Source organism: Neoarius graeffei, chromosome 3 (genome assembly GCF_027579695.1).
Source record: "Neoarius graeffei isolate fNeoGra1 chromosome 3, fNeoGra1.pri, whole genome shotgun sequence".
Classification (NCBI taxonomy): domain Eukaryota; kingdom Metazoa; phylum Chordata; class Actinopteri; order Siluriformes; family Ariidae; genus Neoarius; species Neoarius graeffei.
The window spans coordinates 57,170,017-57,197,126 of record NC_083571.1 but is presented as its reverse complement, the minus strand read 5'-3'; the positions used below and the strand labels follow the sequence as shown (position 1 = coordinate 57,197,126).

Sequence of the window (27,110 nt, the reverse complement as noted above, 5' to 3'; positions counted from 1 at the left end):
GTAACTTACATGCAATTGTTTGAACTAATCTTGGAATTTGCAGATATTTAGAAATAGCTCTAAGAGACATTTCTGAGTTGTGTACATCTGCGATCCTCTTTCTCAGATCTGCACTGAGCTCCTTGGACTTTCCCATTTTACTGTGTGTTGGTCAATCCAATGAGTGCTGTAAACAAACCCTTTTTATGAAGGCACAGAGAAGCTACCAGCTGTAGTCAATCATAATCACTAACAGGAAGTTAAGAGACCTTGGCCTTGGCAAGATAAGAGACATTTTGGAAGTCTCAGCACCTCTGAATAAATAATCTAAGTGAGTGTATGTACATTTTTGACCCTGTATGTATTCTTTTGACCGTGTTGATTTCAGAAAACCCAAATACAATTGTGCACTGAATTCTATTTTTTAAAGATGTATGCTATACAATCATTCTGTCACAAAAAAAAAACAGTTGAGAGAAATAATTGAAAGCACAAATATTGCCATGACATTCATATCCAAGATGACATTCATGTCACTGTATGTAAACCATACCTGTCAACCCTCCCGTTTTTCCCGGGAAATCCCTTATTTTGACTTATTTCCCGCTGTCTTCCCGTTTTTTTATTTTCCCGAAAATATCCCGTATTTTCACATTATATAAAAGTCGGTAGGTCCGGAATTCATGACGCGCCTCTGACAGGAGTTTACAGCAGGAAGTCGGGCCATGAATTCACGTCCCCACCCTCTCCAGTACAGCAGGTGGCAGTCTAGTAATTACACATTGATTTTAATTGCATGTCTGTGAAGAAGACTGTCAGAACCATAGCGCTAGTCTGACCCATAGATTTACATAGAAGACTAGATTCCTCACCGCGTATTCCAGAACGTCTGCACAGGGTGGCCATCTTACCACAGACAAGGGGTATGAACATAGACATCCTATGGGTATGAAGACTTACGCAAGCACAGCCCGGCACTCACATTATGATTTGCAGGAAATCAAAGTACTGACTTTGATGACAAGCTGATGTGTGTGTGTTTTAATTGTAGATGTTTATATCAGTATGTTTAGTTTTATTTTAACTGCACATTGGAGCCTAGTCAAATGAAATTTCAATCTTCTGTGCTAACATATATTGACTTTGACATGATAATCAGCTTTGAATGTTCTTTTTGTAAATGTAAAGATATCTTTTTATCCTTGGAAGTATAACCACATGTGATTAATTAAGTGCTTTTTTTGTCACAAACTACCGTGAGTCGCGGTCACTGTTTTATACTATTACTTACTCGGGCAGTGCATTTGTTATTATGCTATGATGTGAGTTTACATTTGTTATTATGCTATGATGTGAGTGCATTAGGTTTTTGAGGTGGATGAAGTATTTCTGAAGTTTCAGAAGTGAGTAAGCTGTTTATTTAACTTTAGCTTCCCCTACGGCCCTATCACATGTAAAAATATTTTCACTAAAAATTGGAAATAAATTGTATGGTTATTTGTCCTAAGGCCGCAGTTATCCATAAGTATGCAGTGTTAGGCTTCTCACAGCATAGGAATTTCAGCATGCATCCTGTCTTACAGTCTGTAGTATACTGAAATATTTTCGCCAAGCTATGCGTATTTTTTTAAAACATAAAATGATTATTCATCATTAATATCATAAATACATACTTCCGTTTGTTTGTTTTATATAACAAACCAAACCGTTTGAATATCGATTGAAATTTGAGGAAGTTACGGTCATCTGAAAAGTACATATCGCTACCAACACAATGTAATGGGTAAGCCAGCTGTCTGAGGTAAGATGGCCGCCATGTGCGGACGTTCGACTTCGTTGACGGGCAACGGGGACGAGGCATCTAGTCTTCTATGTAAATCTATGGTCTGACCAAGGTCACTGCTCGGAACTTCTCACAAAACTAAAAGATGGTCGTAATTCTTTCCTCAGGGAGCGAGTTTCAGTAGACGGCGAGACTAGAGACATGAATAAAGAAAGGAGCGAGGCAAAACCAAAAAAGCTGTATTGCCGCTATTTGCCCAAATGGCAGGACGAATTTAATTTTGTGAAGAAAAGTCAGTTTGATTACCAACTTTCTGAAATTTTCGGAAAGTTCGACTTTCTGAAATTTTCCCTTATTTTGAGTTAAAATCTGGGAAATATCCCTTTTTTTCAAACCTCAAAGTTGACAGGTATGATGTAAACTTCTGACCACAACTGTACATATAAAATTCTGAAAAATATAAATTATTAAAAGCTAAATTAATGTGTTTTAAGTAAATATTTAAAACTAGATAAATTATCAGCATCTCTAATTAACTTTGGCAGCGTAATCCAAAGTTTTGGAGCTGCCAATGCGAATGCCCTATCGCCTCATTTCTTTTTAGTTATGAAGGATAACGGTTTCAATAAAAGCTTATTAGATCTGAAACTATACTTGGACACCTCTTTGATCTCAATTAAACTAGATATATAATTGGGGGCACAGTACTTAATAGCCTTAAAAGTAATGAATAAAAATTTAAAATGAATCCTTAATCTAACTGGCAGCCAGTGCAAGGAATGTAAAATTGGTGCAATATGAGAAAATCTAGGAACAATACAAATTAGCTTGGCTGCTGCATTCTGAACTCTTAAATACAGTGCTGTTGTATTTTCAATATGTTGCTGATTAATATTCCATAACAGGACTATTGTCTGTGGTAATTTGAATCACAGGGTTATCTTCATGCAACAGTAACTACGGGCCACATTATACCACCCGATCATTGATTATATTTCTATAACAGCAATGCCAGCAATATATATATATGGGGCGGCACGGTGGTGTAGTGGTTAGCGCTATTGCCTCACAGCAAGAAGGTCCGGGTTCAAGCCCCGTGGCCGGCGAGGGCCTTTCTGTGCGGAGTTTGCATGTTCTCCCCGTGTCCGCGTGGGTTTCCTCCGGGTGCTCCGGTTTCCCCCACAGTCCAAAGACATGCAGGTTAGGTTAACTGGTGACTCTAAATTGACCGTAGGTGTGAATGTGAGTGTGAATGGTTGTCTGTGTCTATGTGTCAGCCCTGTGATGACCTGGCGACTTGTCCAGGGTGTACCCCGCCTTTCGCCCATAGTCAGCTGGGATAGGCTCCAGCTTGCCTGCGACCCTGTAGGACAGGATAAAGCGGCTAGAGATAATGAGATGATATATATATATATATATATATATATCCTATGTAGACTGCATATGGAGTAAATCTGGAAATAATTTGGGATTCAGTCTAACTACATATTCATGAAGCTTCGGAAAAAAAGAAGAAAAAAATACCAATCTTTCTCCTTGCAAAGCCCCCCTTTGCTGGGCATGCATTTAAGAAGCCTGTAAAGTAATTTGCTTTGTTTTAATTTGCATTCTTGCAGTCACACCACACATATGGCACAATATAAGGAACATCTGACAAAGCCAATACAATAAACAAGCAGCTTTATTTGTGACATCAGCAGCAATCCTTGGACAATTAGAAAGTGTAAGATTTGAGAGGATTCTTCATTTGGCACAAACACTGGTGTGTGCGCACACGCACATGTGTGTGGGAGGGGTGTTACGGCATGTGTCTGAAGAGACGGTCTCACAGCTCAATGTTCGTCTGCTTTAATAACAAACCCTATATAAACTAAGATTCTTATGTACACATATGTAAGCCTATAATATTGAACACCACACACACACACACACACACACACATGCACATAAACTTTTGGACACCTGCTCCAGGTAGATTGCTCTGAGCACCCTGATGAGTGTTTCAGGAATACGAGACAGGTCTCTGACTGTGTTGAGGGCGAAATTAGAATAAACGCAGCAGGTCAGAGACAGCATGACACACACACACAGTTTTATCTTTCACACACACGTGCACTGATGCACATATATGCACCATCTGCTATTAAAATATTATACAGTACAACCCTGTCTATTCAGGACAACTGAGACTTGAAACTAATTAGAGGACAAAATAGAAAACAGTGAAGGTAAATAAATAACACACACACACACACACACACACACACACACACACACACACACACCTACCCATGTATGAAAAAATCTGAAAAGTATGGAAGCCCTGAAGAACAAGGTACAAAAAAGAGCTTTCGCAAATTAACTTTCCACTTCACTTCCTTTTCTGCCATGTGTAACATAAAACAGATGAAAGAAATAGCATTAGTTCACCATGAGACATAAAAAAAAAAAGGACAGGCTTCTATCTGGCTTTAGCCCGAGCCTAATATGGCTAAACCCACAGTTATTATCAACCTACTGTGTATTTTGTTTGTAGTCTATTTCTTTAATATGTTGCAGGATGGTGGCACGGTGGTGTAGTGGTTAGCGCTGTTGCCTCACAGCAAGAAGGTCCGGGTTCGAGCCCCGTGGCCGGCGAGGGCCTTTCTGTGCGGAGTTTGCATGTTCTCCCCGTGTCCGCGTGGGTTTCCTCCGGGTGCTCCGGTTTCCCCCACAGTCCAAAGACATGCAGGTTCGGTTAACTGGTGACTCTAAATTGACCGTAGGTGTGAATGTGAGTGTGAATGGTTGTCTGTGTCTATGTGTCAGCCCTGTGATGACCTGGCGACTTGTCCAGGGTGTACCCCGCCTTTCACCCGTAGTCAGCTGGGATAGGCTCCAGCTCGCCTGCGACCCTGTAGAACAGGATAAAGCGGCTAGAGATAATGAGATGAGATGTTGCAGGACGGTGGCATGGTGGTGTCGTGGTTAGCGCTGTCGCCTCATAGCAAGAAGGTCCGGGTTCGAGCCCCGTGGCCGGCGAGGGCCTTTCTGTGCGGAGTTTGCATGTTCTCCCCGTGTCCGCGTGGGTTTCCTCCGGGTGCTCCGGTTTCCCCCACAGTCCAAAGACATGCAGGTTAGGTTAACTGGTGACTCTAAATTGACCGTAGGTGTGAATGGTTGTCTGTGTCTATGTGTCAGCCCTGTGATGACCTGGCGACTTGCCCAGGGTGTACCCCGCCTTTCGCCCGTAGTCAGCTGGGATAGGCTCCAGCTTGCCTGCGACCCTGTAGAACAGGATAAAGTGGCTAGAGATGATGAGATGAGATGTTGCAGGATTACTAAGCTGTACATCAATGATGCTCTGTAATATTTCTCATATGTACAATTAAAACTTTTTGTTTGTTGGTTGGTTTGTCTGTTAGCAACATTACGGAAAAAGTAATGAACGGATTGCTCTGAAATTTTTTCCAGAGGTGTGACTGGGCACAAGTAACACTCCATTAAATTTTGGCGGTGATACGGATCACCTTCTGGATCCTGGATTTTTTTAAAGGATTAATTTTTTTCCCCATTGAAATGAATGGGCGTGCGACGCAAAAAAACAGATTTTTCCTTCTGTAGGCCAAACTGTAAGGTTTAAAGTCATGAAACTTGGTACACTGATAGAGGCGTGGACCCTGATTGATTTCGTTAAGTTTTATGTTGGTACGTCTCATGCTGTAGTGCCACCAACTGATCACAGTCTTACATGTGTTCATGCACGTAACTTTTGATCCGTATGTCCGATGTTCATAAGTCTGGTGCTGTTGGAATCCTTGGAGCTAGACGATTCCAACGCATCCTATGACATCGTTCTCCGCCTTATTAGATTTTCCACCATTTTGAATTTTGTCAAAGTGAAGGTAGAGTGACCCTGGCTGCATGTTTTGTCCAATCATCACGAAACTCAGCAGACATGATCTCCAGTCCATGCCTAATGAATGATATTTGTTTCACTCTCATACATCAAAGTGTTCGCCCGTGGCAGCCAATCAAAATTGATGGTGAAGCCACCAAACAGGGAGCTCATATCATGGAAACGCTTTGACGTATTAAGACCATATTTAGTGGCATAACTTTGGACACTCTAAACTACCCTCATCGAATATGGTGTCATTTGGCAACTAGGGGGCGTCACAGTTAGCAAAAACGTATTTTGGCTCATATCTCAGAAATGCTTTGACGTATCAAGACCATATTTGTTGCGATGACTTTCGGCACCAGTTCATGTACCCTCATCAAATTTGGTGTCATCTGACCACTAGGGGGCGCCACAATGAGCAAAAACGTGTTTTGGGTCATATCTCTTTACGGATTTAGAATTACATCTAAATGTTCATGTTAGTGATGCTCTGGGATGTCCCTGTAAAGAACCTTGCCAGCCTGTCATCTCCATATGAGAATCCGCCTTGTGTCTTGGCCAAACTTTCGCGTATTGACACAAAACTTGTCGTGTGGGCGTGCGGTCGCCTCTCTTGCCGGGTCACCATGGCGGCGCACCTGAGCAAGCACACTTTCGCATTTTCTCCGGAAATGTATTCTAGTTATTATTATTACCTCCGCCAAGGAGGTTATGTTTTCGGTAGTGTTGGTTTGTTTGTTTGTTGGTTTGTCTGTTAGCAACATTACGGAAAAAGTAATGAACGGATTGCTCTGAAATTTTTTCCAGAGGTGTGACTGGGCACAAGTAACAATTCATTAAATTTTGGCGGTGATCCGGATCACCTTCTGGATCCCGGATTTTTTTAAAGGATTCTTGGCGGAGGTCTGCGCTCTCCGAGTGCTTTTCTAGTTCCAGCTGTATTTATTTCAACGTGGCATGAACACCTCTATAATGCTGCTCATTGCTACTAATCCCACAGCAATAACACATCACTTTATTTATACAGTATAATAATTATATATATATATATATATATATATATATATATATATATATATATATATATATATATATGCAAGCATTTGGCCCAAATTGGCACTGTAACAATTGGAAAACAAACTTTTGCTGGAGTGTAATGAACAAAACTTGATGGTGTAATGCAACATTTACCATTTACAAAACAAAATGACACTGCATTAAGTTTACAAAACAAACTGACAGTCTAGTGTAATATTTACAAAACAAAATGACACTCCAGCGTCATTCCATCCATCCGTTATCCATAACCGTTTATCCTGTGCAAGGGCAAGCTGGAGCCTATCTAAGCTGACTATGGGCTAGAGGACACCCTGGACAAGTCACCAGGTCGTCACAGGGCTGACACATAGAGACAAACAACCATTCACACCTACAGCCAATTTAGAGCCACCAATGAGCCTAACCTGCATGTCTTTGGACTGTGGGGGAAACCGGAGCACCCGGAGGAAACCCACGCAGACACGGGGAGAACATGGAAACTCCACACAGAAAGGCCCTCATCAGCCACTGGGCTTGAACCCAGGACCTTCTTGCTGTGAGGGGACAGTGCTAACCACTACACCACCGTGCTCCCCCAAACACCAGTGTATGTTTACAAAACAAACTGACAGTCTAGTGTAACATTTATGAAACAAAATGACACTGCTGAGTAAGTTTACAAAAGAAACTGACGCTGTCGTGTGACATTTACAAAATAAAATGACACTCCAGTGCAAGTTTACTGAACAAAATTAATGCTGTCGGGTAACATTTGCAAAACAAACTGACGCTGTCATTTAATTTTTACGAAACAAGCTGATGCTTTAGACAAACTGACGTTGTGTAATTTTAACAAAAACTGATGCTTTTAGAAAACAAACTGTTGGTTGAGCGTAACATTTGCAAAAAAACAATTAATACTGTAGGGTAAGTTTACAAAACAAACTGATGCTGTGGTGTAATTTTTCTCATCTCATTATCTGTAGCCGCTTTATCCTTCTACAGGATCGCAGGCAAGCTGGAGCCTATCCCAGCTGACTACGGGCGAAAGGCGGGGTACACCCTGGACAAGTCGCCAGGTCATCACAGGGCTGACACATAGACACAGACAACCATTCACACTCACATTCACACCTACGGTCAATTTAGAGTCACCAGTTAACCTAACCTGCATGTCTTTGGACTGTGGGGGAAACCGGAGCACCCGGAGGAAACCCACACAGACACGGGGAGAACATGCAAACTCCGCACAGAAAGGCCCTCGCCGGCCACGGGGCTCGAACCCGGACCTTCTTGCTGTGAGGCGACAGCGCTAACCACTACACCACCGTGCCGCCCTGGTGTAATTTTTACAAAACAAAATTGATGTTGTAGGGTAACATTTACAAAACAAAATGATGTTTTAGACAACAAACTTACACTGTTGTGTAACTAACAAAACAAACTGATGCCTTTAGAAAACAATAAACAAGAGTGCTCTGAGAGCACAATATCCCACGCTGGCAACTATGCCATAACTCTGGTAAAATGCAACTGAATTGAACGAAATTGCAGTCTGCGTATTATCGACATATAACAAAGAATCCTGTCAAGTTTCATGAAATTCCTCCAAAAATTGTGAGAGGATTTGATTTCAGAAGGTGAGTACTCTTCCTGGGATGGATGGACGGACGGACATCGAAGCAAAAAAAAACATGGAAGAAGCAGCAGCAGCAACAACAACAATAATAATAATGGATGACTTCGCGTTTGTACAGCTGCTGCTTCTCGTTGCTTAAAAATGGCGATCTTTCGCGGTCTTGTTATTGTTGTTGGTCTTAACAACTCCGCCCCCCCCGCTGACATAAGCGGTTCTTTCCTCTGGCCCAGCAGAGAGTTGGTGCTAGCCTGGAACCGGTTTTTCTGGCCCCAGAGCCAGTTCTTTGTCAGTGGAAACAGAAAACCCGGTTCCAAACTAAGCACTGGCCCCGAACCAGCCCTGGAACTGCTTTGGTGGAAAAGGGGCAACAGTAATGTAACTCTTAAAAAAATGATGCTTTTAGAAAAAAATAACACTACTGTGTAACTTTTACAAAACACATTGATGCTTTTACCTTCAAACTAACGCTATCGTGTAACTAAGAAAACTAATGCTTTTATCAAACAAACTGTCGCTGCAGTGTCACCTTCAAAAACACACTGATGCTGCTCTCAGAATATTCTTAAATGTCAGACACAAATGCTGAGACAAAAATGCTGAGTGATCATCTGAGCTCAGTGTCTCCTGTACTCTCCACTGCACCCAGCTACCACAGAAAGGGAAAATAAAAACCATACAGATCACTCTAATTACTGAGCACAGCTCATGAGTGAAATTTCCTATTAAACAGCCTGAGTTCTTTATTGGATTGGATTCTACTCTTAACTCATCTCGAGTCCTCTTTTTCATTTTCTCCTGACATGCATCTGGCTCCATAAAGCCCTTTCAAATATATTAAAACAAAATGATGAATGCTGAGAACATGAGAGGAATGACCATCAATCAAACAAATAAATGCTTCCATTGAGAGAGCGAATGAGGCGCAGAGGAGCTGCGTAGAGCTCCCTGTGTGGATGATTCAGACTCCTCCGTTCTGTTCAGCCCACACAGCAGACGCTAGCATCTGCTCATGTCACACCACGCTGGTGCAGCTGGACAGCTGCTGTAAAATCTCATTTCAGACTCATTACTATTCATGAAGGGAAGGAAAAAAAAAACATTTTCAAATGACAAGTCCAAAGCTGCAGCTGTCAGGGCATATCAACACAGAAACTGACATGCAAATGTGTGACGTTTGATGAAGGTGAGAGAAAAAGAAAGACAAAGATTGATAATGTAAGAAAGGTGTAAGCAAGCCATTATTTAGGGAAGTGTGCATTGTTTTTTTCTGTGCTTTCACCTCATAAACATGTCCACAGCTAAAATATAATATAAAAGATGAAAGATTCCAGCCAAGGAAACTGGCTCAACCTGAATTTCAGAGAACTTTACCTTAATGTGAGTATAAATTTGAAGATTTAACCATGCCCGCCACATTCTGCTGCCTTCCTGTTTACCGCTTTCAGGCACATTTTTTATTGTGTTGAACTGGGGAAAAACTACATAAAATATTCAGGACCTGTCCAATGTCTGCCTGGAAAGAGTGGTTGACTGGGGTGAGTGTCGGTTATGACTATGTGTATATGTGTGACATGGAGAGAGTGATGGATAAAGACATGGAGTGAAAATTGGGGGTGGGGTGGAACTGCAAAATAAAGAGAAAATGACAGTAAAAATAATCTTCAGGAGATCTCTGCAGCAGGAGAAACTGCTCCTGTGCACTGAAAAGGAAAAAAAAAATCTATTAACAGCTTCCATTGGGGGCGGCACGGTGGTGTAGTGGTTAGCGCTGTCGCCTCACAGCAAGAAGGTCCTGGGTTCGAGCCCCGGGGCCGGCGAGGGCCTTTCTGTGTGGAGTTTGCATGTTCTCCCCGTGTCTGCGTGGGTTTCCTCCGGGTGCTCCGGTTTCCCCCACAGTCCAAAGACATGCAGGTTAGGTTAACTGGTGACTCTAAATTGAGCGTAGATGTGAATGTGAGTGTGAATGGTTGTCTGTGTCTATGTGTCAGCCCTGTGATGACCTGGCGACTTGTCCAGGGTGTACCCCGCCTTTCGCCCGTAGTCAGCTGGGATAGGCTCCAGCTTGGATAAAGGATAAAGCGGCTAGAGATAATGAGATGAATGAGCTTCCATTGGGTGGTTGGGGTTGTGGGTGGTGTTGGGTTGGGGGATAAAACACAACAAATGGAAAAGTTATTGTTTATTACTCTGCCAACTTTGTTGGAGGAGGTATGTTTTCACCTCCATTTGTTTGTCTGCTCCCAATGGAACTCAAAAAGTAGTGAACGGATTTTGATGAAATTTGGTGGAAAGGTGGGCCATAGGCCAAGGAACAATTTATTAGATTTTGATGCAAATCTGAATATGTGGCTTGGAGGAGGTATGCACTGTACCGAGTGCATTTCTAGTTGACTATTTGGCAATCCAATGGGACCAGGTGGGAGTGGTCTTCGGGAATGGGTCAGAGTGACACCTACAAGATGGAAATTTCTAGATTACAGCAGTATATGTATACAGCAAACACTGATATATCTCACTCCAAATCTCCAACTCAGCATGTCAGACAGTGGATGTTTCTGTGTTTGAGCTAATGTGTGTTTGTGTATGGTACTGTGTAAAAGTCTTCGGCACATGTAAAGAAATGTTGTCGACCAAAAATGGCTAAAAAAAAAATAATTAATTAAATGGTTCAACATTAAAAAGAAAAATTATAAACAGCAGTAAGCCATAATAAATGAAACAAAGTCAATGTTTGGTGTGAGACGACCCTTTGCTATAAATAAATAAATAAATAGTAGTCTGAGGTACAGTGAGTGCAGTTTGATGCGGAAATGAGCTGTAGGTTTTACTGAGCATCTTACAGAACCAGCTACAGTTCTTCTGGACACTTTGACTGTCACACTCGCTTCTTCATTTTGCACCAAAACCCAGTAGCCTTCATTACGTTTTCTTTTTTAATCTGAAAAGTGCTCTCTTCTGTAATATGCTGCTCAGATACAAACTTTTTCTTCTGTTACTTTTAATTTTGTGCTGAAAAATGAACGTTTGGGACTCTAAAATGTTTCTGTACTGACTCGATAATGTAGAAGTCATAAAATAGAAATCTATAACAAAGTTTGTAGGAAAAAAAATAGGGTGCCTAAGATTTTTGCACAGTACTCTTTATATAATCATATGAAATGCCAGTTTTATAACCAACAACTAGCTCAAATCCTAAATGATGGGCACAAACCCACCTTAATTAAATCTTTACTCTTATAAACATAAAAAAATACACCATCTGAATTAAAACTAGCATGATTCCTCATTCTGATACTTTCTCTACAGTACTGTAATTACAATAACAACAATTGTGACAGAATGTTTATGACTCCGGGGTTGCTGAGTCATAGGGACCTGGATTGCTAAGGGAGGCAGAAATTGGAGTGTAGATAGTTTTACGCTGTCCCAGATGGATAAATATATTTTTTTGTTTTGTTCATTTCTTGCCATTGAGACCTCTATAGTTTCCTCCAGAGAATTGTAGGCTATTACCTCTGCAGAAGCTGAAAAATAATGAAGGTGCCAATTACACTGTCGTAAAAGACAGTTGGCGTTGTCAGACAGCCAGGCTGTTTGTAGAGCATGATTAAACTTTTCCGCAGTGGTTTGGATCGAGAGTCAGTTTTCACTTGGTTTTGAAATCATCAATGTTGGTGAGTTTTAGTAAGGTGTCGGGCCACCACAAGCAGGTATATGTCTCGGTACTGATTCTTCAAGTCTCTGGAACTGTCTCTCTTGACTGGAGCTCAACAGCTCCTTCCAGTCATCATGGAGTCAGACTTGTTTTGTTCAATCCCCATGTTTTCATGATGGTAGTGAAGGGTGCTGTCGAACACACTGTTCCACAATCTCCTCCTGGCTTGAGATGTCATTCATCAACCCATTCAGTATCTCCCTTGTGCCCTGTGAATGGGGCAGTTTTTCTTTCTGTATGATGTTGAGATCAATAAAGTTAATGTGCCTTCTATATTGTTGGCAATCACATTTGCTATGAATACTTACTAGTCTGTCAGGTTATGTGCTTTTGAATCAGAGCAGTCAGAGGGTTTGAGCATAAAAAGCCTTTCCATCAGCTTTAATTGCAATCCTTTACACTCACTACTCAAGCATACCTCATCTGCCAACACTTTGAACTCTCTGGACTCTCTGGATGGTTTCATCTTATTAATTTGCATTAAAACTTTTAAATAATGTCAAACCGCATATTTAAGTGGACATAAAAAAAAAGTGTGTGACCATGTTATGTGTGTATTTCTTCTCATTCACTTGAACACTAACTCAATCTCGCTGCACGCTCTTGACTTAAGTGCAGTGCTTGATTAGCGGGTCAGTTGGATGGCTGAATTTGAATCTGAATATGCTTTTGATGCATGATGCCAAAATCCTCCTGGAAGGTCGCCGTCCAATCTATGACCCCATCAGGAGCATGACCAGGAAAAGATAAGTGCCAATTGAGAAGAAAAAATAAATAATAATAAAAAAATTGGATATTCTAACAGTAATGTTCAGAATAACTGCGGAGTGTGTTCTATGTGTGAATTGAAACATGACAAGCAGCAGTGGACTTTGAAGGCCCACAGTTTATTAGGATTAATATGTGCTGTTTCAGGTCATGTTAAATAATGAAATTTCATGGAAAAATCATTTTCCATTGACTTTTTGGGATTAAATATTTAAAATTTGAAAGAGTAAAGAATGTGAAGAGCAAAATCATGACTCAAGTTATCTTAAAGCAACCCTGTGGAATAAGAAATTGTTTAACCCACCAAAAAAAAAAAAACTACCATTGCATAGGTAAGCCAGATAGCTCAACTGTTGAATGCTCAATTGCGATTGGTCGGAAAGTAAGGGTTATTTTTCTATAACACCAGCTCTGACAGTAGAGCTGGATTTCAGAATGTGTGTAATTGTTGATGTGGAAAGTTTTCAGTGAGGCAGGCGTCTCCAGTGTCAGTACAAACAGTGTCAGTTTCCCAACATGAGAACGTCTTAAGGATTTTGTTTGTTTGCTTGTTTTATTAACTTCAACAGAGAGGGAAAAAAGAAGAGTGGCTGGTTTGGAACTAACATGTTCAGCAGATGTTCCACAACCTTAAACATGACTTCAAATGGATAAAATTTTTATGTGTTGCTCTATAATAAACTAGAAGGGCATTCGGTAGAGTGCATTCCTCTGCCAAGCCACACACTATCAACACCAAAATCAAATCACTTGAACCTAAAGCTGTACACCAAATTTCATTAAAAATCCATTCACTACTTTTTGACTTATGTTGGGAACAGGCAAAAAAAAAAAATCTTGGATGTTCATACATATCTGGATCCTGGATCCACATACATAGCTGGATTTGCATCAAAATCTAATCAATTGTTTCTTGGTCCATGGCTCACCTTTCCTCCAAATTTCATCAAAATCTGTTCACTACTTTTTGAGTTACACTGGGAACAGACAAACAAACAAACAGAGGCAAAAACAACCTTCTCCAATAAAGTTGGTGGAGGTAATAAAATGTGATTAAAATAAGGAAGAAGAGGGATAAAATCCACTTATAGGAAAATAATCAACATCATGGTGTGAACACAACCCCTTCTTTGAGTGCTGCTCTTATAGATGCTCCTATTATGGCATGTCACATATTATTTCTTACTTTTTATCCAAGTAAATTGAGACAACTATATTTCTCACTGAAGGAAATTTTTATGTGTTGTCATATTTTACAGAGGAAGTAGTGTGTATGGTTTGTACACTGGATTTACTGTGCATTGCAGGTAATAATATCGTGAACAAGCCACAAAATTATACAAATTCTGCAATGTAAACAGTCCACTATATGGTAAAATAGGGAACAAAATTAGGCACTGCAAAAAGGTTTCATTCTCTCTCTCTCTCTCTCTCTCACACACACACACACACACACACACACACACACACACACACACACACACACACACAATTTCATGCACACGTTTCTTCATTAGGTAGCACAGCTCTGCTCTCCTCAGTTACTGGAATAAGCTCATGACATGCTGCCTCTCCACCCAGGAGTTTTCACCTCAGTCTAAATTTGAGACATGAAAATCTGTTGGTCTCTTTTGAAAGTTACGTAAAAGGTGTTGACGTGAGAATAGAAGAAATTAAAAGAATAATTTCACAATTATATACAAATGAACACTTTTTAAATCCTAATCACAAATGAGCAAACATGATAGCTTTGTTTAGGTAAATAATCGAGCAGAATTAAAAATGTTCACTGATTGTCAGATTTGTATTTTGGACATAATTATTTCTGTAATACATGAGTTGGAGGAAACAATAACGTAGACAGTTGGAGAAAAAAAAGCAGCATACACACATTTCTTATTTGTTTGAATTATAATAAGAATGTTTCCCATTAAATACTTTTGACTAGAATTACTGAAGCAGTATAATAATTAAGTGTCCTTGAAAACAGCATGTGCATTATACAACCCCGATTGCAAAAAAGTTGGGACAAAGTACAAATTGTAAATAAAAACGGAATGCAATAATGTACAAATCTCAAAAACTGATATTGTATTCACAATAGAACATAGACAACATATCAAATGTCGAAAGTGAGACATTTTGAAATTTCATGCCAAATATTGGCTCATTTGAAATTTCATGACAGCAACACATCTCAAAAAAGTTGGGACAGAGGCAATAAGAGGCTGGAAAAGTTAAAGGTACAAAAAAGGAACAGCTAGAGGACCAAATTGCAACTCATTAGGTCAATTGGCAATAGGTCATTAACATGACTGGGTATAAAAAGAGCATCTTGGAGTGGCAGCGGCTCTCAGAAGTAAAGATGGGAAGAGGATCACCAATCCCCCTAATTCTGCACCGACAAATAGTGGAGCAATATCAGAAAGGAGTTCAACAGTGTAAAATTGCAAAGAATTTGAACATATCATCTACAGTGCATAATATCATCAAAAGATTCAGAGAATCTGGAAGAATCTCTGTGCGTAAGGGTCAAGGTTCACCATGCCATCTGCCATTGCCAGCTAAAACTCTATAGTTCAAAGAAGAAGTCACATCTAAACATGATCCAGAAGCGCAGACGTCTTCTCTGGGCCAAGGCTCATTTAAAATGGACTGTGGCAAAGTGGAAAACTGTTCTGTGGTCAGACGAATCAAAATTTGAAGTTCTTTATGGAAATCAGGGACGCCGTGTCATTCGGACTAGAGAGGAGAAGGACGACCCAAGTTGCTATCAGCGCTCAGTTCAGAAGCCTGCATCTCTGATGGTATGGGGTTGCATTAGTGCGTGTGGCATGGGCAGCTTACACATCTGGAAAGACACCATCAATGCTGAAAGGTATATCCAGGTTCTAGAGCAACATATGCTCCCATCCAGATGATGTCTCTTTCAGGGAAGACCTTGAATTTTCCAACATGACAATGCCAAACCACATACTGCATCAATTACAGCATCATGGCTGCGCAGAAGAAGGGTCCAGGTACTGAACTGGCCAGCCTGCAGTCCAGATCTTTCACCCATAGAAAACATTTGGTGCATCATAAAACGGAAGATACGACAAAAAAGACCTAAGACAGTTGAGCAACTAGAATCCTACATTAGACAAGAATGGGTTAACATTCCTATCCCTAAACTTGAGCAACTTGTCTCCTCAGTCCCCAGACGTTTACAGACTGTTGTAAAGAGAAAAGGGGATGTCTCACAGTGGCAAACATGGCCTTGTCCCAACTTTTTTGAGATGTGCTGTTGTCATGAAATTTAAACTCACCTAATTTTTCTCTTTAAATGATACATTTTCTCAGTTTAAACATCTGATATGTCATCTACAGTATGTTCTATTCTGAATAAAAATATGGAATTTTGAAACTTCCACATCATTGCATTCCGTTTTTATTTACAATTTGTACTTTGTCCCAACTTTTTTGGAATCGGGGTTGTACATAAACTGGAATTTCAAGAAATATGACATTAATTTCAAGAAATGTAAAGAGATACAGCTTTAATAACCATCAACCCATTCACAGTGGTCAAAATAAAACAAAATAACATGAAATAAACTTTTTTCATCCACAAATATCTACAGTTAGGTCCATAAATATTTGGACAGAGGCAACATTTTTCTAATTTTGTTTCTGTACATTACCACAATGAATTTTGAACAAAACAATTCAGATGCAGTTGAAGTTCAGACTTTCAGCTTTAATTCAGTGGGTTGAACAAAATGATTGCATAAAAATGTGAGGAACTAAAGCATTTTTTAAACACAATCCCTTCATTTCAGGGGCTCAAAAATAATTGGACAATTTAAATAATTGTAAATAAAATGTTCATTTCTAATACTTGGTTGAAAACCCTTTGTTGGCAATGACTGCCTGAAGTCTTGAACTCATGGACATCACCAGACGCCGTGTTTCCTCCTTTTTAATGCTCTGCCAGGCCTTTACTGCAGCGGTTTTCAGTTGCTGTTTGTTTGTGGGCCTTTCTGTTTGAAGTTTAGTCTTTAACAAGTGAAATGCATGCTCAATTGGGTTGAGATCAGGTGACTGACTTGGCCATTCAAGAATATATCACTTCTTTGCTTTAATAAACTCCTGGATTGCTTTGGCTTTATGTTTTGGGTCATTGTCCATCTGTATTATGAAACGCCGACCAATGAGTTTGGCTGCATTTGCCTGGATTTGAGCACACAGTATGTCTCTGAATACCTCAGAATTCATCCGGCTGCTTCTGTCCTGTGTCACATCATCAATAAACACTAGTGACCCAGTGCCACTGGCAGCCATGCATGCCCAAGCCATCACACTGTCTCCGCCGTGTTTTACAGATGATGTGGTATGCTTTGGATCATGAGCTGTACCACACCTTTGCCATACTTTTTTCTTGCCATCATTCTAGTCGAGGTTGATCTTGGTTTCATCTGTCCAAAGAATGTTCTTCCAGAACTGTGCTGGCTTTTTTAGATGTTTTTTAGCAAAGTCCAATCTAGCTTTTTTATTCTTGAGGCTTATGAGTGGCTTGCACCGTGCAGTGAACCCTCTGTATTTACTTTCATGCAGTCTTCTCTTTATGGTAGATTTGGATATTGATACGCCTACCTCCTGGAGAGTGTTGTTCACTTGGTTGGCTGTTGTGAAGGGGTTTCTCTTCACTATGGAAATTATTCTGCGATCATCCACCACTGTTGTCTTCTGTGGGCATCCAGGTCTTTTTGCATTGATGAGTTCACCAGTGCTTTCTTTCTTTCTCAGGATGTACCAAACTGTAGATTTTGCCACTCCTAATATTATAGCAATTTCTCGGATGTTTTTTTTCTGTTTTCGCAGCTTAAGGATGGCTTGTTTCACCTGCATGGAGAGCTCCTTTGACCGCATGTTTCCTTCACAGCAAAATCTTCCAAATGCAAGCACCACACCTCAATCAACTCCAGGCCTTTTATCTGCTTAATTGAGAATGACATAACGAAGGAATTGCCCACACCTGCCCATGAAATAGCCTTTGAGTCAACTGTCCAATTACTTTTGGTCCCTTTAAAAACAGGGTGGCACATGTTAAGGAGCTGAAACTCCTAAACCCTTCATCCAATTGTAATGTGGATACCCTCAAATGAAAGCTGAAAGTCTGGACTTTATGTCCATGTCCATTATATAACTATAACTTGAATATATTTCAGTAAACAGGTAAAAAAACAAAATTTGTGTCAGTGTCCAAATATATATGGACCTAACTGTATTTAGAAGCATGTCATCTGATGTTTGGTGACTGATAAAGTGTGTCCTTGAGTCCAAATATGAAATTAAAATGCTTAAATATAGTTATTCTGCTCTTAGAAATCCTGTCAGGTTTGCTCATGGGAGCTAACTGGTAATAGAATAGAATAGAATAGAATAGAATAGAATAGAATAGAATAGAATGTCTTTATTGTCACTATACACATGTACAATGAGATTAAAGCATCTCCAATAACAGTGCAAACAGCTTGTAGAGAGGGAGAGAGAGAGGAAGGGGGGGAGGGGGGGAAGGTACACAGTCTGAGGTGTATGTGTTGTGTTACACATTTGGAGTGAGGTATTGCACATATAAAGTATTGCACAGAGACAGACACATTATAAATTATTGCACAAATTATTGTAATCTGTAAGAATTTGCCTGAAATATAACAAAAATCCTGTCAGGTTAGCTCAGATTAGAAAGTTAGCTAATGTTAGCAGTGGCTAACTGACTAGCAAAGAAATATATAACAATCTTGCAGTTCTTCTGATAAACTGCTCTTTTTAGCTCGTTTGAGTTTAGAAGTGATGATTTCACAAATGGAAATTTCAAATTGGTGTAGCCAGCAGTTGGCTAGGTTGGGGAAGGAGGGCTTTTATTCTGACAATAGTCAGTTGTGAAAGCATAAAGTTTCGTGCCGTAAGGCAAAGTATCGTTTGGTCTCGTTAGTGTTCGCCAGCAACAAATGGCAGCACCTGTGCTGGAGTACTCGCTGTGCTACTAGTTGCATTTATTGACTTCAGCAATGCAACGCAACATTATAATCCTCTCAAGTTAAGTCACGTGAGGCAATTAAACCTGTGCCAACCCCAAAGTGAGTCTGTCTGTCTTCAGCCTGCAGGCAGATGTAGTGCGTAACTGCGAGGAACCAGAGACGTAACCAGACGTGGGCCTTTGCATTTTTGCCATTGCCAGGTGCAAGTTGCACTGACGGGGGATTGTGCTGCAGTGTCTTGGGTAGGAAGCCCTAGCTGAGCTGCGTAACGTTATCGCTGCACTATCGTGGAACAGGAACAGTGGTGCCAGTAGCATCAATAGTCATTGTTTTGTTTGGTTTTGTTTAGTTTTTTTAGTTGAATCCCTTCTGATATTTTTTATACTGAGTGTCCATCTCCACTTTGCGTAATCTACCTGGGTCCATTTAGACAGAACATATTCCATACGGGAGATCATACATCTTGTTCATATGAATCTATGGCCAAGTTGTAGTGGCTTAGTTGACAGTAGGTTTTCATAGCCTTCGTGTATCTGTTGGGGCTAGAGCCCTGCACTCTCGCGGGAGTCCCGTGGGACCCGCCGCAAAGCAGTGCGGCACGGGACAAATTTTGAAAGCTCATTGCGGGCACGGGCGGGACCGGGAGTGCACATATGCAGCGCGGGAAGGAGCAGTGATAAGCTGCAGTCCCGCTAACTAAAAATGTGTTTGAAATAAAATTTATGTCTATCATATATAATTTGTGCTGGATATTTTATTTGGCATTAATAAAAACATTTTAAGATGCCTAAATTTGCAGAGAAAGTCAGATTGCCAGATTGAGTGAGGAATGGCATCTTAAACTTGCCATTGATCACCCTAATGGGAAAGCCTTTGATCACTCTAATGACTCGCAGTTCACACCCAGCTAGCAAGAGAACCATGAGTGAAGTGATTTACTGCTTGCGTTAGTCTACAACTTTAATCAGAGAGACAGGTTACACAGTGACGGTAGGCTTGACTCAATGCTATCCCAGAAATCCTTCCTGTAATATGCAAATTTAGCTGTCCAATCAGAGGTGGCCAAATTTGCATATTACAAGAAGGATTTCTGGGATAGCATTGAGTCAAGCCTACCATCACTGTGTAACCTGTCTCTCTGATTAAAGTTGTAGACTAACTCAAGCAGTAAATCAATTCACTTCTCTTACTAGTTCTGCTTTGCAATGAAAAAAAAAACAACAACACCATTAGTACAAAGCAAGCCTATTCACTTTTTTATGCTGATTAGAGAATTACAATGGTTTTTCATGTGATAAAAATGTGTGATTTGCGTTTAAATATTTTAATAGCTTGACAGCACTAATTATTATTATTAGAGACACTACATGCTGAATTCAGAAACAAGGTAAACAATAACGAACGTGAGCTATAGATATTTATGCTCAAATCCACTCAAAATAGGGGGCGGGACACCATCACGCTGTGTCAAGACAAGAACTTTCCTGAGAAATAACGCGAACGTCTGCATCATGTGGGATTTGCAGGCAGGAGCGGGACAAAATATGGCAGGCGCGGGCGGGAGCGGGACTGAAAATCATAATTCTTTGCGGGCACGGGCGGGAGTGGGACTGCACAATGCGGGTGCGGGCGGGTGCGGGACTGAAAAATCCGACCCCCGCAGACCTCTAGTTGGGGCTTGCCCCTGCGCTTAGGCCGGTAGGCCCATTATTCAAGTTTTATGTTACATTAGGGTATGTGAGCCTAGTACTGGTCATTAGGGAGCCTCCTCACCCTGGATTGTTGTGCTCTGGGTGCGATTTGCTGGGGGGGATGGTGGGGATCATCCCCCCCCTCTGGTTTTTATCTCTGCTGAAAAAAAATCCTCGGGGACAACCCCGTCAATAAAACAAACAAACCAAAAAAAAATTTGACATGACAGGCATGTTGTGACACAGTTTTCTATGGTCTACATTGCACTCACTTTCAAAATGACCCGAAGTGGCAGCTTTGATGTTCACGAACGTCCCCAGCAAATAGATACATTGTAGATTATAACAATATCCAGAGTGTGAACATGGATTTAGCGCCATGAATCACATCCTTATTGATGAGCGCAACAGAATGAATGTATCCACACTGAACAGCCTTCTTTTCCTCGCTGTCAATGGGCCAGACGTGCATTCCTTCCTTGCTGAGAAATTCGCAGAAATGTGGATTAAAGAAGGGCGAAACGCGGCGGATAGCGCACCGACGGGAAAGCAGAAAAGGCCACATGAACTGCGCCATCAGAGCAAACTGTTCATTTAGTATTCATGTATTTTAGTGATTTTCAAGTCACTGTCCATTTAATCCGGAGGGAGAGAAACATCACAGCAACGCGACAAGCAATGCGAACTTTGTTGTGTGTTAGTGTTCGTGTATTTAGTCAGAGAGATAGGAAGATGAATTTACTATCTCTGGTTTAGTGTTCGTTTTCATTTAGTGTTATTCATTTGATATCATTGGATGTTATTGAGCTGTTAGCCTATTGTTACCTTAATTTTGTGACGTTTCATGATTTAAAAAAAAAAAAATCCCCCCTTCTGGTTTTTTGACAAATCGCACCCTGGTTGTGCTTATGGTTTGAGGTGATACTTTGCATACAGTTTGAACTGGTTTATGCCATCCAATGTGTGTGTGTGTGTTTTATATCTTTTGATTTGAATCTTTTTTTCCTTGATATTGGTGTGAACTGAATTGGTGAGGTAGAACTCCTAGTGATCATCCTGTTAGTTGCTTACACTCTCTCCTGTGCACTTCAAGCCAAGTTGTGAGTGCCCTGCCAAACATATCATCAGAGCCTATTGCACACATTTCTTATTGTATTGTCTCTTCTGTGAGAAGAATCTTTATCTCTATAGCTTTTAACTATTAAATTAATAAACTGTGAACCCCTTCTTTCCATCTCGTTGTAGAGATTGGCTACTTTTATATCATATTGCAACAAAATAAATATTTGTACTGTATCAGCATTTATCGGTTTCCTGTGTGCCTTATGGTGATGATACACGGGGCAACTTTTTGGGCAATGTTGCCGAGCAATGTTGCTGGGCAATTGCGTTTTGACTCTTTTCTATTGAGATTGGGCAACATTGCTTCTTTCTGAATGGTTTTGATAATCTCTGGCAACTTTTTGAGATAAGCCAATCAGAACGCGAGTATCGAGTCATGTGACCTCCGGTGAGGTTCGGATCAGAAATTTCAAACAAATATGGCGGCTGCAGCGTCAGTGGAGTGAAGAGACTCCTCATCTGTTTTTACGCCAGTAAGTTGTTATTTTAATATTCTATATGGAGGAATTTACCTCACCAAAGCTCTAAAAAACAACAGACAGCTTGATTAAATGGTCACAGCAAAAATTAAGACATCGATTTTTTTTTTTTTTAGCTAACTGTAAACTGCCATTGCTAACTGTTGTTGCCCTGAAAAGTTGCCCTGTGTCTCACCTAGTTGCCCGTTGCCAGCAACTTTGCTCGGCAACATTGCCCAAAAAGTTGCCCCGTGTATCATCACCATTACTCTTGCTCTTAGTAACATAGGAGTTTGAGAGAGTGCATCACACGAGGTTTGAGGTCACATTGGCATTAAAAGTGCTATCAGAAATTCTCTCAGGTCAACTCATACATTAGCATTAGCATACACAATTTAGCACCTGAGCCAGTTAGCTGATGTTAGCAGTGTGAACAGTTATGGATTAAAAATCAGCTTATGCTGGCATTAACAGTGAAGTGAATGATATTTGTAAATACTGTATGACTGAAAAGTTTGCTCAGAAATCCTGTCAGGAATTTAGTTCATGTGAGCCAGTTAGCTAATGTTAACAGTGAAGATGATAAATTTAATATGCATGAGTGCATCCTGTATCATGAGTTTCCCTCATGTAAGCTACATGGCAAACAAAATCAGAGGAAAGAAACACATCAATGGTTTCCTTCTTCCTGTTTTTCATATACTGGCTCAAATGATGAATGGATGGATGGATAATTAACACAGTAATAGGAAGACGTTCATAATAAACCATACCTTTTAAACATATTTCATCTGTATGCAACTGGAGGTTCAATTTCCCCTCCACTGTTGGTTTACTTTGACCCCTTTTTGACCAACAACAAACAGGTTCCTTTCTTGTTCGTGCACCAAATTTCTGAACCATTCAGAGCATTTTGGCCAAAAATAAACTGGCTCAGAACCTGAAAAATTGGTTCACAGCTGGAACCAAAACATAGCTGGTTTCTCCAGTGTGAACCGTGATGACATCAGTGAGCATGTCATTAGTTTGGCGAGGAAGCAGAGTGCAGCAATGGAGAACACAATGGAAAAGGACATCTTCTGAAAAAAAAAAATGGACCAAAAACAAATATCTGCAATAACAGAACAAAAGCTCAAAAGTAACCAATGCACACTGCCATCTTGCTACTACTGTTTACGCCCATTGTGCATTGTGCACTGCCCTCTGTTCATGATGCATCCTTGATTATAACGGTTCTGCTCAAAACTGGTGAAAACGTGGGCTGGTTTACTACCCAGCACCATGGTTCAAAGAATCCTGAACGGAACCAGTTCAAGAACTCTGTTGGTCGTAAAGGGATATGATTAGCACAGCCATATATCTTTTATACTGTATTATTATTATTATTATTATTATTATTATTATGTCCACTCCCTGTAGATTAGCAGCATATAAACAATAATGATTTCAGCTGCCATGTCTGAACACACACACACACACACACACACCGTAAATACACTAGGCCCCACACATGCAAGCAAAAATGAGATGCTTATCAGGCAGCCCATCTCTGCTTTAATGGCCGCCATCAGGAGATAAACTGAGGATAAATGGCTGGCAATTTCATTTTCTATTAGCATAAATTATCATGGAAATGCAGCTAAAATGCAGCCAGACATATTGAGATGCCCTGTGGGTTTAAGTACCACATCGCATATTGTTAACGTTTAAAATTGTGTTAGGATTTTGAATAACACTCCAACCTGAGCACTGGCTTAAAATGACACTTCTCTAAATCCACACACAATTCATAATGGCTCAGTTGGGTCACCACCAAACCATTACATTTTGTGGAAAGGTGGTCAGGTGTTGGAGCGATATATTCCCAGGTACTGTGAGAAAATTTCTTTCACCTGTGTGACTGAATCTCCACAGATCTCTACTTCACTGGACTGCCCTGAGCTTTGTATCATCTCAAATAAGACAGCTAACTGCAAAAGCCAGCAATATTCATTCACCCATCTTCAGTTAACACATTATCCTGGTCAGGGTTGCAGTGGATGCGGAGCCTATCCTGGGAACCCTGGGCATGAAATGGGAATACACAACCTTGTCCAGTCATTTGTACATGAACTTACTTGGATAGATCATTTCGAGGAGCCAATCCACATACTGGTAGGAGCTGGGAAGAAACCAGATAACCCCAAGGAAACTGACATGGACATATGAAACTTTTACACTTGTAAAAGTTGCATATGTTACACATGTTACAAGTTTTACAAATTACACTTGTAAAAGTAGTGAGCGCCACAAACTGCTGACATTGGAGACTCCTTCAATAACTGTTCCAAAAACATATCCTTGCAAAAAGCTTCACCATATGAATTATTATATATTTTTCTCTGTTAAATAACATGTTTTAATTGATTATAGGCCTTAGTTTTTGTGTAGCTTTTCTCTAGAAAGAATTCAACAGTGCAGATTCAAGAGAGTTTGCCAAATATTTGGCCATGACTCCAGGACAGCAGAACTCAGCAAATAGTAGGCTCATGAATGACTAGCATGTGCAATTTCCAACCTAAGTGTGAATTCAAATCGTGTCCACTTCATGTGGAAAGAACAATACAAAGAACTTGTTTATAACTGGAATAAAAGGACAGTGCTTGACTTTTTTTTTCTACCAGTAAAAGTATGTTTGATTGTGGCTACATGACAGATGTCAGAAGGAAGACAAAAAAAAAAGTACAACTCCTATTACACACCACTCTCCTTGATCTTGCTTTCAGGAAGTAACAGAAGCACCAACAGACGTGTAAACAAGTGCGCGCATATACACACACACACACACACATATATATAGAGAGAGAGAGAGAGAGAGAGAGAGAGAGAGAGAACATTACATGTTAATCTTCGAGTGGTGAACATGGTCGCTGCACTCACTCATGAAATATATTCACCACAAGAAGATAAATTTCATGTCTTCGTGCCAATATGTAATATTCTTTAACTATTTAGACACATCCACACACAAAAAAATATGCAAGTAAATGAAAAGAATTTTAATTTTGAACCGTTTACCCAATTTTGATAACACGCGTTTAGTCAGTGGGAAACCACTGGGAGTGACGTTATCGGAATGAAATATCAGGAATTATACATACAGGACACATTTTCGATAGAAAAAAAAAACAAAAAACATGTATTCTATTCCCTTCTAGCGGGTTCCATTCATTTGGTTTGATAGCATGCAATGTTGTTAGCATATCACTTATCCTACGTGTATTACATCACTCTACCTAATGGAGAATGAGCGTTGAATATGGTTTACGATATTGCATGGTTGTCAAAACATGACGTCACACGTCAGAGATGTAAAACTTCTGCTCTAGCAAGTGACTGTGACAATTTGTATACAAACATGGCCGCCAGGGTTGCTTTGTTAAATATGGAAGATTTTAAGAGAATGTGAAAGAGAAACACAAGTTGAACAACCAAAAGGAATGTGTATGTATAACGAGACCGTCAATGACGGCGTAGCTCACTCCAGCCCCATCTAGTCCAGAAGGAACAATCTAAAGTGGGCCCCCTTGCACAATTCTACTCTCAACCAGTCCAGGTCAAATATTTGGAGAAAGAATAAAAAACGGTGAGGAATTGACCAAGAAGAAGCGATTTTTGCTGAACTGCTCATTAAGGCTTAATTAGTCCATAACTTCATTAATAAATGTAATTCAGCAAATCTGGGTAGAAGTTATATGCACCCGAGGTACCCCTACCTTCATGCCAGAAAGAATCAAAATTGGTGAAGAATTGAGGGAGAAGAAGCGATTTGTGTGGAAACTGCTCATTAGGGCTTTACTCCATATCTTTATTATTAAATGCAACTATGCAAATTTGGGTAGAGGCTATTGGCCCTTTTCCACTACCCTTTTTCAGCTCACTTCAGCTCGCTTCAGCTCACTTCAGCCCGACACGGCTCGCGTTTCGACTACCAAAGAACAGCACGACTCAGCTCGCTTCAGCCCTGCTTAGCCCCTAAAACTTGCACGGTTTTGGAGTGGGGCTGAAGTGAGCCAAAGCGAGCCGAGTGAGGCTGGGGGCGTGAGCAGACACTCCCCTGTGCACTGATTGGTGAGGAGGAGTGTCCTCACATGCCCACACACGCCCCGCGAGCACGCTGGGATCTGTAAACACCGTAAACCCAGTAGAAGAATAATTACGAATTACGAGAATTTCTGAAGCCTTATGCGCCTCACCTCATCTATACGCTCTTGCCAGTATCTGTCCGCGTTGTCGGTGACAACAAGCCACAGCACCAAGACCAGCAACACTAACGACTCCATGTTTATTGTTTACTATTCGGGTCGTGAGACTACCACTTAAAAGCTCACTGATGTCACTGTTTGCGCTGCTTAACGACATCACGTGATGTCCACCCACTTTCGCTAACTCCACCCAATGTGTCCACCCACTTCCAGCCAGCACGGTTCAGCGCGGTTGTAGTCGAAATGCAACTCCAACAGCCCCGCTCAGCTCAACTCAGCCGAACTCAGCACGGCACGGCTCAGCCGCGTTTGTAGTGGAAAAGCGGCATATGTGCACCCAGGCAGACCGACCTTCTTGCCAAAAAGAATAAAAATCGGTGAAGAATTGAGAGAGAAAAAGCAATTTTCGTGAAATATGGACGATGCTGGACGGATGAGAGACAACACATGATGGCATACGCTCCTCACTTGTTGGCCAGATTAGATAATAATAATGGCTTTTTGTGGTATATCAGATATATTCCATTCCTCTAGCATGATACTGAACTCGTCTTCGACTCATTCAGTATCATGCTAGCTGAATGTAACATATCTGATAGGCCACTCAATGCCAGCCAATATTATTTAATTATTATACATACGGGCCACTTTTTCCATGCAATAAAAACATGTATTCTATTCCCTTCTAGTGGGTTTATTGATAGCATGCAATATTATCATACCACTTATCCTCCATGTATTGCACCACTCTCCCCAATGGAGAACAA

At 40.6% G+C, this 27,110-nt stretch overlaps 1 protein-coding gene across 2 annotated transcripts in view; it reads right to left on the bottom strand.

Moving 5' to 3' along the window:
* Positions 1 to 27,110, bottom strand: part of nrxn2b (neurexin 2b) — a 1,271,620-nt gene that overhangs the window by 1,092,598 nt on the left and 151,912 nt on the right. The window lies entirely within an intron of this gene.